This window comes from Tupaia chinensis, unplaced genomic scaffold (assembly GCF_000334495.1).
Source record: "Tupaia chinensis unplaced genomic scaffold, TupChi_1.0 Scaffold000341_1, whole genome shotgun sequence".
In the NCBI taxonomy this organism is placed as follows: Eukaryota; Metazoa; Chordata; class Mammalia; order Scandentia; family Tupaiidae; genus Tupaia; species Tupaia belangeri.
In genome coordinates, this window is record NW_006159835.1 from 1,143,699 (window position 1) to 1,156,891 (window position 13,193).

General features: G+C 40.0%; 1 pseudogene; it reads right to left on the reverse strand.

Moving 5' to 3' along the window:
• Positions 1–5,785: 5,785 nt before the first annotated feature.
• On the reverse strand, positions 5,786–10,800 carry LOC114008446 (elongation factor 1-alpha 1 pseudogene; annotated as a pseudogene).
• Between the last annotated feature and the right edge of the window lie 2,393 nt (positions 10,801–13,193).

The window sequence follows — 13,193 nt, forward strand, 5'->3', positions numbered from 1 at the left end:
TCTCCTCGAGGATGATGACAATTTTGAAGAAGGCGAGGAAGGAGAAGAGGAGGAACTAGGTGATGAGGAAGGGAAAGATGAGTATGATGCTGAAATTAATCAGAAGCCGAGACAGACACAGGCCCTGGCCAATAAGACGTGCGGAGGTGGCAGGAGGCGGCACGAGGGGGGGAGCCCCGGGGAGGGGGCGCCGAGCGCGACGCGGGGATTCCAAGCCTGCGAGCCGCGGCTGCGGCGCCCGAGGCGAAGCGGGAAGTAGCAGTCACGGCCTTCCACGGAGACCGGCGCAAGGGAGAGTACCTGAACCTAGAAGAACAGTCCTGCTTACGGGAGACCGAGGAAACCGTGGCTGGTGGAGCTAGAGGCCCCCCGCAGCCACCAGAGAGCCTCGGCCTTCTCGGTGGACACTAACTTGGCTCACCCGGGTTAGGAGAGGGTGAGGCTGCGTGAAGGAGTCAGCGGACGGATGTGTGGGGCCAAGCTGAGGAAAGGTTTAGGGCCTACAAGAAAGTGCCCAGTGAAGGCGCCCTCACTAGAACCCCGCCCTTGCCCCGTTCCTAATCCTGTGGAGGTTTCTGCTGTGATAGGAATTTACTTTTCTGACCCGTGCGGAGATGGCTTAAGTTACTCCTCAAGAAATCTTTCCTTTCGATGGATTCTTGAAGCCCTCAGGAAAAAGGATATTAAAAGATGGAACATTGACACTAGCCTGGGGATTGCCAAGGGGCCAGCCCACCTGGTATTGCCAACCCCGCCTAGCTGTAAAGAGTGGGTGTGTCTCAGACTGTGTGTTCACTTCATGACTCAGATAGCCTGCATCAGGCCTGATGAATTGGCAGTGCTCCTAATAAACCAATGCCACCAATAAACCAAGTAATTCCGGAAGAGTGTAAGGCTTTGGGTAACACTTAACCAACCAAGGTAAAGTGAAAAATTTTAAATGACTCATTTTCCAAAGGAACATTATGTTTTTTAGTTCATATTTTATGTGGAAATGTTACTAAAACAACACAGAACTGGTCAGTGGTCATCCATACTAGACTATGACACCACTATTTATTATATGAAATCCAAAAATATTACATCCCCAAACCTCTCCACTACAAAACCAATGTGCCCCAAATAAAACCAAAGCGGACAGGTGGCCCCTGAAAATGCCAGAGTATACCCACAATCCTGACTGGCTAAGGCTCCTGGCTGGCTAAGACTACAGCGGATCATGTGTGGCATGCCTGTGTGAGTACGTGTGTGATGGAAATAAAATACATTTTTTAGAGAGATATTTGCTGTAGGGCACCTGCACTCGCCAGAGAAACAGACAGAAAGCAAGAAATCACCCAGAAGTTGGGGAGAGGGGCATGCAGCACACTGCAATCCCTTCATTCTCCTCTTTTAAAGAATTATTTTATTTAGCTTTATTAATTTTATTTATTTATTTTGGAGAGATTTTCGCTATAGGGCGCGTGTGCTCGCCAGACAGAGACAGAGAGACAGAAAGCGAAAAATCACCCCCCCATGGGGGATGGTCATGCTGCAATCCCTTCTCCTCCATTCTCTTCTTGGGATCTTGAGCACGCATGCACACGTGCCCAGCGTGAGTTTAAGCGACCAGGTCCAGGACTCAAACTGCAATCTACTACGTGGGAGTCCAGCGACATAGCCATTACACTAACTGCTGGTTCCCTCAATAAATACATTTTTTAAAAAGTTATTTAAAAAGTGAAGTATTGTAGGTTCTGCTTATCTGTGGTTTCATATTCTGATGTTTCAGTTACCTTCTGTCAACTATGGTCCAAAAATGAATCAGTACAGTATAATAAGATTTCGAGAGAGAGATCACTTTCACATAACCTTTATTACAGTATAATTTTATTATTGTTAATCTCTTACTGTACCTAATTTATAAGTTAAACTTGATCATATGTATGTCTGTATAGGAAAAATCAAAGTATGTGTAAGGTTCATTACCATTCATGGTTTCAGGCATCCACTGGGGGTCTTGAAACATTCCTGAAGATAAGGGAGGACTACTATATCTAAAATTCAGATATCTACAGTTTAATCATAATAATTTGGATATTGAAGATGTTAACTAGAATGCATATATTATGAGCAATAGAAGAACAGTTCTAGCTCCGAATAAGGAGTGTTTATCAATCAGCATTGTACCAAAATAAAAATACCACTGAAGATTTGGGCCACATACAGTTACTAGCCTATGGAAGATTAAGTTAGGACAGCAAAGAGTCTTTAATTATATAAGGTTTATATAAGAAAGAAATGTCAGTTATTTTCTACATTTACAAAAGATTACAGGAAAGGAAATGGGTTTTAATTGCAGCAAGAGCATTTGGTAATAGACCTAAGAATGACATCTTGATTTATGAGTGATTAAATATTGAGATACAGTACCAAAGGATGTACATTTGCTACCGCTATAAACCTCCAAAGAGGAAGTACCTACCCATGTTCAGTAGTTAAACCTATAATCACTCAGTGGCTAATTCTGAGAGAAGTACTGCTCTAGAGCCATATATCCAAATAGTCTCCTGTAAAATGAAATTTCTTTATAGAGACTTAAATTCTGCATTCCTAGGGGCCAGCAGGTGGCTTGGTGGTTAAGGACAGTGGACTCCCACATGGCTGACTGGTTTGAGTCCCAGACCTAGCAGCTTGCTTTCTCACTTTCTCTCTCTTTCACTCTCACTCTCACGCTGTCCCTCTCTGATCAAATTAAAAATAAATAAGTAAAGTCAAATAAAATAATTCTTTAAAAAAAAAAATTCTGCATCCCTAAACATTTTGTAAAAGAGCTTCACTCTCCCTCATAGCCACTAGGAACAACCTCATTTAACAGATCATGTCGGGATAGGGGAGAAAGAGGACAGTTCATGGCCTGCTTAGAAGACAAGTGCCTGTTTCTTTATGTACATTTCAATCCTCGAACAATTGTTTTCTCTCTCACCACACTGTGTGTGTGTGTGTGTGTGTGTGTGTGTGTGTGTCTGTCTGTCTGTCTGTCTGTCTGCTTTCCTTAATCCTTTTTCTCATAAAACACTACTCAGTAATATTCCTTCAAGGTACATGATACTAGTATCTGTATCACAGAAATCTCTAATGTGGATAGATTCATAGACTAAACCATGGTGGAAATGTGAGGTGGGAAATATACAGGAGGACAAAGGGGCTGGGAAGGAGTATGTGTACAAAATTAAAGAGTTGTAATGAGATCGATTGCAAACTAAAAAGCCCAGAAGCCAATTTCTCTCTGATACTATATGCTACCATACTAGGAGGCTGTAAATTCTGCATATAATTGTCTTCATCCTTCTTTCTGCAAACCCATAGAAACATGATAAAATTTAGTGTTGTTTACCCACTCCCATGTTCTAGGATGCATACATTCTCATCATTCCTTTTTCCTTTTCTTTAGATAGAAACTTTTAACAATAAAGAAACAATATCTGCTGCCTTATTTTTAAGCATCCTTTTGGTGCCTTTTTAGACTTAGTGTTAGGCACAGTGTCTGGTACATAACAAGCATTCTATAAGTCTATATTTAATGACCAGTTTAGTGGCACTAAATCTTTTTTAACTCACAGGGTTGTATCCTGTTCTCTGCTCTTTGAGAGCCATAAATAAGAAGTTTATATTTAGAGGGAAAGAATTTTTAAGTTTCAGTTATTTCCATCTAGAATGTGAAACTGGGCAAAAGTATAATAGTAGCAAAAGCAGTGACTTTACAGTAAGCTTTGCTAATTACCCACCCTGACCATTATCCAATAAAGAATAGTTTAGAAATGGCTAAAGTATGAAATACATATACACATATTACAGATCAGCAATGTGTGTGGTCTTTTTTTTTATTTTTTTTTTCCTTTCTTGCCTATGTTATCCTAACCTCTATACCTAAGAAAATAAAGCAGTACAGTTTAAGGATGCATTCATAGGCATAAAAATTTCTGTTATACCCAAGGTATTCAGCCAAGAGACCAGACAGCAGTTTTCTACTGGACTGTTGCCCACACTCAGTATTGGCTCCCATCTGTACCCATCTAAATCCTAGGCCACCCACATGAAAGGAAAAATGGGCTACTGTTACTCAGTCAGCAGTCGCCAGTTACTGACTAGATCTAACAGTAGGGCATTTCACTTGAGTCAAAAGGTAACCAAACAGGGTTAACTAGAAAAAGATATGAGACAAAGTACTAATGAATGAGTAGTCCAAAAATGAATGGGATTTCCAAATACTTGAGAAAGACTTCATTCTTTCCTGTTGCCAACACTCTGTTGTTAATGAATCAGGAAGTTTGCTGAAACAAGTTGTGAATTTAAATTATGACATGTCCTTCCATTTTTTCACAGTGTGACTTTTAAGTTATATTTGATGGTTATATAACTTATGTATCAGAATGATAGCAATTATTTGAGATAAGAGAAATGCTTTTTTTAAAAAAAGAAAAAACGAAAAAGAAGGGGTTAATCTGGGTCAGTAGGTAATGTGGAGATTAAGGCACTGTGTCCCACATAGCCGGCAGTGTGATTCAGGTCCCAGGATGGTGGCTTGAAAATCAACCAGGCACGGGAACCAGCAGTTAGCGTAATGGCTATGTCACTGGACTCCCATGTAGTCAGTCGACCACGGTTCGCATCCCGGACCCGGTGGCTTAAAACTCACGCTGGGCGCGTGTGTGTGCGTGCCCAAGACCCCGAGAGGAGAATGGAGGAGAAGGGATTGCGGTGTGACCATCCCCCCGGGGGGTGCTTTCTTGCTTTCTGTCTCTCTGTCTCTCTCTGTCTGGCGAGCGCTCGCGCCCTATAGCTAAACCCTCTCCAAAAAAAAAAAATCAACCAGGCACATGTGCATGGGTGCCCAAAATCCTGAGGGAGACTGGAGGAAAAGAGATTGGCTGTGGCCATCCCCCCTGGGGATGATTTCTCACTCTCTCTCTCTCTCTCTCTCTGGCCCTATAGCAAAAACTAAAAACAAAACAAAACTGATTTATCTATCATTACAGGGTGGTTATCTAGAGAGTTGATAAACCCATCTCACTGGTTTTGAAATCATTATGTGCACAAGAATGCAGTTTAATCACAACATATACGATCTCGTTCATGTTTATCAATAATTTCCCTCTAGGTTCTCTAATGAAAGCTGAAGAAGGCGGTTCCTTACTGTTCTCCTGTTTTTCCTGTTCTGCATGTTCATCAAAGGATAGTGTTGGTGAGAAATAGTGATATTCATGAAATTGTTGTGTGTCAGTCATGTGCTAAACTGTACCTTCAGATCTCCCTTGATTAGTAGGGGCAAAAAAGTCATTCCTTTTAATAGGTAGGCCCAGAAATAAACATAAACACTTCTTACTCCCTAAATGTTACTAAAGGTGTTTTAATTTATTTAATTTTATTTATTATTGTTCTTATTTGACCAGAGACAGAGAAAAGGAAAGTGAGAAGCAAGCCTCCAGGTTTAGGAGTTAAACCACAGTCGGCCATGTGGGAGTCCAACACCTTAACCACCATGCAACTTGCTGACTCCTATTAAAATGTTTTTAATAAGCATTGTTATGCAATCATAGTTTAGAAGTACAAAAACAGACTAAAAATAACATATGTCTTATTAAATTCGTAAGCTAAAATAAGCATTATTCTGCTTTACTACAATTATATATGTATGGATGATACAGTTACTTATTCTTATTGACTTTGAAATCCTTATAGAGAAGAACTGTGAAACAGAAATGCATTCAATTTAATCCTGTTTTGTCGTCTTCTTTCAGCCATATTAAAGATTCCCTGTTGCGCACTCCATCAAATGACTTTTGATGGTTTCCAAATATCTCTGCCTCTGGTCTAGCTTATTAAATTTTCTGCCGGTGACACCACTAGAAAGAAAAGGATAAAGAACTTCTGTTTCCTAATTTAGTCTCAGAGAATTTATTTTAAGCATTTCACATCCACCACTTACCTACATATTAAAGAGAAGAACCTCAGGACTACTTTTTAAATTAAGGCTTAAATAATTGAGTCATTAGATGTCATGAATTGATAATATGATTAGAAAATAAAATGTGGGCTGGCTCCATGGCACAGCACTAATGCATTACTCAAAAAAAGCTAGATCCCACCTGGTGACTGTGGTTTGAGCCCTGGGCTTGGTTAGCCTGAGGCATGGTGGGCTGGCATGTTGAGTGTCCAAGATTTAGTGGGAAGGACTGACGGAAGGGGGTCACAATGTGATTAGACCCTGAGGTGGGAGTGGTGCTTCTCTGTCTGGTGCATGTGATGCATGCTGTCATGAATAAAGAAAATTAATTTAAATAAAAGTTTTCTAAAAAGAAAAGAAAATATAATTTTTCTGTCTAGAATGAAAAAAGAAGAGGAATGTCATATTTAGAGAAAAGACCACAGGAAAAAGTGTAGAATATTAACATTAAATTCTGGTATTATTTGGGACCAGCAGTTAGCATAATAGCTATGTCGCTGAACTCCCATGTTCAAGTCCCAGACCTGATGGCTTAAACTCATGCTGTGCAGGTGTGCGTGCATGTCCAAGATCCCAAGAGGAGAATGGAGGAGAAGGGATTATGGCATGGCCATCTTGCCTGAGAGGTGATTTCTCGCTTTCTGTCTTTCTGTCTTTCTGGCGAGTGCATGCGCCCTATAGCAAATAAAAACAAAAAAAAAAACCTCTCCAACAACAATAACAAAATCTGGTATTATTTGAAGTTGAATTTAAATTCTTTTTCAGTGAAGATACATATCTTTAAAAATTAAATTCAAAACCAAAATGCTCATAATGAATAGCAGTACTCTCCTGTACTTACACCCTGTACTCTAAAGGCAATCATTTTTCTCATAATAGTAAACTCCATATTTCTAAATGCCTATATTGCTATTTCTTTGACTTCTGTATTTAAGCATTATGTTCTGACTTCCTGTTGCAGTAGATATGGACTTAGCTCATACCTCCAACCCTTCTTTTCTCCACTGTATTAGTTTTCTTAAACTTTGTAGAGCTATATTTCCCAAATTTTTCCTTATTGTGACGCAGAGAGAAAATTATAATATTTGTCCTGGGGTGACCAGAGAGAATTTATGGATATCTATGTTAGATTTGGCAAAGAGTTAATTGCTTTTTGATATATATATATATATATATATATATATGAAAATTAAATGAATTCAAAATAATAGAAGAAATATTAACTATTGAATTTGTTTAAAATTGAGATAAAACCTTTTTGAATATTTAAATGAAAAGATTGAACTTGCTTGCATGAACATAACCTTTAATCAGGTTTTCTTTGTTTCTTTGTTTTTGTTTTGCTATAGAGCAGGTGAACTTGTGCACTCAGAAAGAGGGAAATATTCTCCCAGGGGAATAGCCACACCACAGTCCCCACCCCTCCATTCTCCTCTCAGGATTTTGGGCATACATGCACATGCACCCAGCACAATTTTCAAGCTGCTGGGTCTGGGACTCAAACTGGGCAGTCAGCCACCTCAACCTCCACACGACCTGTGGGCCCTTGATTAGGTTTTATGCTTGAATTAGTTACACATAACTTCTGTTATAGACTTTCAAATGATAATCATTTCATATTCTTGGTTGTCACTGTGGTAAAGTAAATAATGGTCCCAAGGATATCCAGGTCCTAATTTCTAGAACCTGTGAATATCACCCTTTGAGATAACAGGGATTTTGCACATATGATTAAGTTGATGATTTTCAGATAGAGAGATTATCTTGTATTATCTGGGTGGGCCCTAAATATAATCATAAGAATTCTTATAACATGTAGGGAGAATGAGAGTTGAAGTCAAAAGAAGAAAGCTAGGTGATAAGCAGGGGTAGAAAAGGTGAAGTCATGGAGAACTGTGAGCCAAGGTCTGAGGACAGTCTCCAGAATTTGGACCAAGCAATAAATTGGATTCTGCCCTGGAGCCTCAAGAGAGAGTACAGCCCTACTGGCTCTGATTTCCACCCAGAAAAAAACTTGGGATTTATAAGAGAATGAGTGCATAAGGGGTCTTCAAAAAGTTGGTGGAAAAATGCAATTAAAGTCCAATTTATGTTGATGCCCAAAATTGAAAATCTGTGTACAATTTTTTCATAAAACATTTTCCAGGAACTTTTTAAGCCACCCAGTTTGTGGTAATTTGAAGAAATAGGTGATGACATTTTCTAAAAAGTATTCCTTTTGCAACTATTTAAAACTATGTAATAGTTGAAATTACAGAGTCCAACAGCTACATTTTTATCTTTTACTTTCTACTTATCTGTACTGTGTGATTTCTTTTTCCCTTCTTTTTCCTTTTCCCTCCCCTTCTTTCTTTTCTTTTTTTTTTTTTTTTCCTAGAGAGTATGTGTTCTCCAGACACACAGAATGCAGGAGAGGAGAAAATACCTTCATAGCAAATGGTCACACAATTGCTTCTACTTCATCCCTCTCCCCCCTGGACTCCCTGGGATCCTGGGCACAAGTGCCTTGTGTATCTCTCAAGCCACAGGGTCCGAGACTTGAACCATATAGTCACCTATTTGGGATCCAACTGCCTCAATCATCAGGCCATGGAGCCAGCCCATGTTGAAATTTTTAAAATTCATTCATGTATTACATTTATCATAATATTTTAAAAGATATTATCTTTTCAATACATAAAATATAACTTTATAAGCTTCTATAACACAAAATGGTATATTTCCTAATAAAAGCAAATATGAGACAATTTTCTTCAGAAATAAAATAATAGGTAATCTTACCATTACTTAGCAAGATAGGAAAAGTTAAACTTAGTGATTTTTAAAGATGATTTAAGGCTTAGACCAGCCTGTAGTCTGTTGGTTAAGGTGACTGGATCCTACATAGCTCCCTGCAAGATTCTGGTACTAGCCCTGGTGGAAAAACATGGGGTATATGTGTGTGCATGCCCAAAGTCACAAAAGGAAGGAGAAATGGAGGAGAAAGGATTGCAGGATGACCATGCCTTATAGGAAGGTGCTTTCTCACTTTCCCTCTCTCTGTCTCTCTCTGGTGGGCACATGCCCTCTGACAAATTTAAAAAAAGAAAGAATACTTAAAGCTCAAGGGATGGAAGACTAGGTCAGGGCAAGTTTAAGGTGTTAAGAGCAATGGATTGAATAGAAAGAAGACAAAGCAAGAGATACAACAAAAAAATTTTTTAAGAGGTTTTTGCTATATGGCACGTGCGCTCGCCAGACAGACAGAGAGAGAGACAGAGAGATAGAAAGCGAGATTCTGTTTTATTCACTGCTATACCCTAGTACCTAGGACAGAACCTAATACTTAAATATTTGATGACTTAATAAATGAATAGCCTCTCCTCTGAGCTTTATTTTCTCATTTTTAGGCAGATGAGTTTTTTTCTGTGTATCTATGCAAACGGGTCAAATATATTAATTGTCAGATGAAACACTATTACATGGAATCAATAAGGTTGAAAATATTTGATTCAAGATCATCATTGGTTTTGTTTTTGGATTTTGTTTTGTTTTGGTTTTAGGTGAAGGGTATGTAGGCTTGCCAGAGAGAGAAACAGTGAGAGGGAAAGCGAGAAATCACTCCTAGGGATGATGATCACGCCACAATCCTTTTTCCTCCACTCTTCTCCTGAAATTTTGGACAAACATGCACACATACCCAGCGTGACTTTTAAGCCTCCAGGTCTGGGATGTGAACTATGGTCAGCCATTTGGGAGTCCTGCCCCTTTGCCACCACATCACTTGTTGGGCCCAGTACTGGTTTCTTTTCTTTCTTTTAAAATTTGTTGTATTTCGTGAGGACCAGCAGTTAGCATAATGGCTATGTCACTGGACTCTCACGTAGTCAACCGTGGTTCGCGTCCTGGACCCGGTGGCTTAAAACTAATGCTGGGCACGTGTGCGTGCAAAGAGTGCATTTCAACCGACTTGACTTCAGTTGTCGCACGGTGGCGTGCAAAGATGACCACCATACCAGATTTGAGCACACCAGTCTCCACTTGGCTGACAGGAACAGTGCCAATACCACCAATTTTGTACACATCCTGGAGGGGCAGACTCAAGGACTTGTCAGTTGGACGAGTCGGTGGCAGGATGCAATCAAGAGCTTCAAGCAGTGTAGTTCCACTGGCAATGCCATCTTTACTGGTGATTTCCCATCCCTTGAACCATGGCATATTAGCATTTGGTTCTATCATGTTTTCACCATTCCAACCAAAAGATGGCACAAACACTACTGTGTTGGGATTGTACCCAATTTTCTTAATGTAGGTGCTGACTTCTTTAAAATTTCCTTATATCTCTTCTGACTGTAGGGCGGCTCAGTAGAATCCATTTTGTTAACACCAACAATTAGTTGCTTCACACCCAGTGTGTAAGCCAGAAGGGCATGCTCATGGTTCTGTCCATTCTTAGAGATACCAGCTTTGAATTCACCAACACCAGCAACAACAATCAGAACAGCACAGTCAGCCTGAGATGTGCCTGAAATCATGTTTTTGATAAAGTCTCTGTGTCCTGGGGCATTGATGATAGTCACATAACACTTGCTGGTCTCAAATTTCCACAGGGAGCTATCAATGGTGATATCACACTCCCATTCAGCTTTCAGTTTATCCAAGACTCAGGTGTATTTGAAGGAGCCCTTTCCCATCTCAGTAGCCTCCTTCTCAAAATTTTCAGTGTTTTTTTTTTTGTCGATCCCACCACATTTGTAGATCAGATGGCCAGTAGTGCTGGACTTGCCAGAATCTACGTGTCCAATGACAACAGTATGAGTCTTCTCCTTTTCCATTTTGGCTTTGATTTAGTGGTGGTTTTCACAATACCTGTATTCTGGTGGCAAACTGCGGCGGCTTCGGACGACACGGACACGGTCTTCTTCTGCACGGTTTATTGTTCCCCAGGAATATTTTTTAAGTTTGCTATAGGGCATGTGTGCTCACCAGGAAGAGAGAAGGAAAGTGAGAAAACAAGCCACCAGGTCTGGGACTCAAACTGCGATTGGCCATGTGGAATCCAGTGTGACAACCACCACACCACTTGCTGGCCCCTGGCATTAATAAAATTAAGAAACACCACAGATGGGGAGAAAATACTCCTAACACATTTTTTTTGAGAGGTTTTTGCTATTGGGCACGTGTGCGCACCAGAAAGACAGAGAGAGACAGAGAGACAGAAAGTGAGAAATCACCCCCCAGGGGAGATGGCCACGCTGCAATCTCTTCTTCATCCTCCTCTTGGGATCTTGGACATGCATGCACACGCACCCGGCATAGGTTTAAGCCACCGGGTCTGGGACTCAAACTGTGGTTGACTACATGGGAGTCCAGTAAAATAGCCATTACACTAACTGCTGGTCCCAATTTTAAAATAAATTTCTAAAGCTAAATTTTATTTTATTTATTTATTTATTTATTTATTTTTGGAGAGATTTTCACTGTAGGGCGCATGTGCTCGCCAGACAGAGAGAGAGAGACATAGAGACAGAAAGCGAGAAATCACCCCCCGGGGGGTTGGTCACGCTGCAATCCCTTCTCCTCCATTCTCCTCTCGGGATCTTGGGCACGCACGCAGATGCGCCTGGCGTGAGTTTTAAGCCACCGGGTCCGGGACACGAACCGCAGTCGACTACGTGGGAGTCCAGCGACATAGCCATTATGCTAACTGCTGGTTCCCTTTATTTTGAAAATTCTACAAACTGAGTGTTCTTTGAATTATGTAATAGTACAGTAGCATATTGCCAAATATTTTGTTAGCATTTCCTATGACTGTTACCAATATAAAATTATTATCCAAACCACTTTTGTGTGCTCTATAAATTGACATCTTTTGTAACTATTAATATTATTCCCCATTTTTTTATTTAAAGTTCAAATTGATTGATCCACAAACCATAAGTCTCTTTTACTTTCTTTAACAAAATATTTAATTGCTCTGCAGTATATCCCAGCAATCATCCACCTCCACTCTCACTCAGAGATGGTACATATATTTTTGTCTTACGTTCATCAGTTGAGTTTCTAAAAATGTGCTGAGGTCCAGCAAGTAGCATGGAGGTTAAGGCTGCTAGATCCCATGTGACCAACTCCGTGATTTGAGTCTCAGACCTGGCAGCTTGAAAATCATGCCAGGCACATGTGCAAGCATGCCTGAAAAAATCCCTAGAGGAAAATAGAGAAGGGATTGCACTGTGGCTATCCTCCCAGGGGGTGATCTCTCACTTTCCCTCTCTCTCTGTCTCTGTTTCTCCAGTGACAACACACATCCTATGGCAAAAATCTTGGGGGGAGGGGGGAGTACTGAATACCTGTCTTTACTACTTAATATACTTTTTCCTTTCTTTCTTTCTTTTTTTTTTTTTTTTTGGTATTATGTTTTTCTGAAATCCCTGGATATCCTCAATTTTGAACTTTTATTTTGAACTTTAAGCCTTTGGGAAACGTCTTTATTTTTAATTCATTTTCAGCAACTATTGTAGTTTCTATAACAATTTTAAAAGAAAACTTAAGACTAATATTAATCCAAATATTTGGAAATGGCAATAGGATTCTGTCCCCTGAGGGCTGTTGTGACTGTATCCCAACTTGACTTTTTGTCCAAGGTAGTTCACTTTGGTTCACCTTCTGTACTGTTTACCCTGAGGTTGTTGCCAAAACACAAACTTTATTTTGTCACTCTATGTTTACCCAGCTTCCAAGGGGACCAGCCACCTATAGGTAAAATCAGAACGCCTTAGAGCAGATGACTCTTTCACCATCTTGACCCATTTTTAATCCTTCTCATTTTTTCCCTTCTCAAAACAAACATAGAAACTGTGGCCACATGAGGATGCTTGTCAGTCTCAACAATTATTTCCTATGTCAGTGCTTTTGCATTGCCTTATCATTTCTGTTTAGAACATCTTGCTCTTCTCTCCCCACCTCTTCATCCAAATCATAACATCCTTTAATTGCCAATTCAAAGTTTATCTCCTCAATGACACCTCTAATTTCAGACACCTTGCGGAGTCATTAGCCTCCTCCTCCAGGGAATAGGAGTCATACTCTAGTAGGGGAGAGACAAGGAAATACAATCAAAACACTAGGTCTAAAAGACTATGGACATCTCAGGGACAAGGACCTTATCATTTATTTACTTTTCTATGCCCAGTACTACCAGTAAAACAAAAAATAAATATTGAATTGA